General features: G+C 40.6%; 1 non-coding gene across 1 annotated transcript; it reads right to left on the bottom strand.

Moving 5' to 3' along the window:
* Nucleotides 1-222: 222 nt before the first annotated feature.
* On the bottom strand, nucleotides 223-326 carry LOC112713251 (small nucleolar RNA R71). The gene has a single exon (XR_003158225.1). It is a non-coding gene; the product is annotated as a small nucleolar RNA R71 (small nucleolar RNA).
* Nucleotides 327-1546: the final 1220 nt, after the last annotated feature.

The following is a 1546-nucleotide window of genomic DNA, read 5'->3' as shown; positions in this document are numbered from 1 at the left end:
TTGGAAGATCCTCATCAGTTCTTGGTTGAATTTTTGCAAATCTGTGACACTGTTAAGACCAATGGAGTTGATCCCGAGGTCTACAGACTTATGCTTTTCCCTTTTGCTGTAAGAGACAGAGCTAGTATATGGTTGAACTCACAACCTAGAGATAGCCTGAACTCCTGGGAGAAGCTGGTCAATGCCTTCTTAGCTAAATTCTTTCCACCTCAAAAGATGAGTAAGCTTAGAGTAGAAGTTCAAACCTTCAAACAAAAGGAAGGTGAATCCCTCTATGAAGCTTGGGAAAGATACAAGCAATTGATCAGAAGGTGCCCCTCTGACATGCGTTCAGAATGGAGCATCATAGGTATCTTCTATGATGGTCTGTCTGAGTTATCCAAGATGTCATTGGACTGCAGGCAGATCTATTCATCTGAAGAAAATGCCTACAGAAGCTTAGGAACTCATTGAAATTGTTACAAATAACCAGTTCATGTACACTTCTAAAAGAAATCCTGTAAACAATGGGATAAATCAGAAGAAAAGAGTTCTTGATATTGATACTCTGAATGCCATATTGGCTCAGAATAAATTATTGCCTCAGCAAGTCAATATAATTTCTCAGAATCTGATTGGATTGCAAGCTGCATCTGGCAATGCTAAAGAAGCCTCCTTTGAAGGAGAAGCTTATGACCCTGAGAATTCTGCAATGGAAGAGGTGAATTACATGGGAGAACCCTATGGAAACACCTACAATTCTTCATGGAGAAATCACCCAAATTTCTCATGGAAGGATCAACAGAAGCCTCAACAAGGCTTCAACAACAATAATGGTGGAAGAAATAGGTTTAGCAATAGCAAGCCTTTTCCATCATCTTCTCAGCAACAGATAGAGAACTTTGAGCAGAATCGCTCTGGCTTAGCAACCATAGTCTCTGATATATCTAAGACCACACTAAATTTCATGAATGAAACAAGATCTTCCATTAGAAATTTGGAGGCACAAGTGGGTCAGCTGAGTAAGAGAGTTACTGAAATTCCTCCTAGCACTCTCCCAAGCAATACAGAAGAAAATCCCAAGAGAGAGTGCAAGGCTGGTGCACGAAATTGTGATCTCTTCTTTTCACAACTCAAATAATCCCCGGTGATGAATCCAAAAACTTGGTGTTCAATACCATGGCATAAACACAACTTCGCACAACTAACCAGCAAGTGTACTGGGTCGTCCAAGTAATAAACCTTACACGAGTAAGGGTCGATCCCACAGAGATTGTTGGTATGAAGCAAGCTATGGTCACCTTGTAAATCTTAGTCAGGCAAACTCAAATGGTTATGAATGATGAATAAAACATAAGGGTAAAGATAGAGATACTTATGTAATTCATTGGTGGGAATTTCAAATAAGCGTATGAAGATGCTTGGTCCCTTCCATCTCTCTGCTTTCCTACTGTCTTCTTCCAATCCTTCTTACTCCTTTCCATGGCAAGTTGTATGTAGGGTTTCACCATTGTCAGTGGCTACCTCCCATCCTCTCAGTGAAAATGTTCAACGCACCCTGTCACGG

This window comes from Arachis hypogaea, chromosome 9 (genome assembly GCF_003086295.3).
Source record: "Arachis hypogaea cultivar Tifrunner chromosome 9, arahy.Tifrunner.gnm2.J5K5, whole genome shotgun sequence".
Lineage (NCBI taxonomy): Eukaryota > Viridiplantae > Streptophyta > Magnoliopsida > Fabales > Fabaceae > Arachis > Arachis hypogaea.
This window is presented reverse-complemented; position numbering and strand designations above follow the sequence as displayed.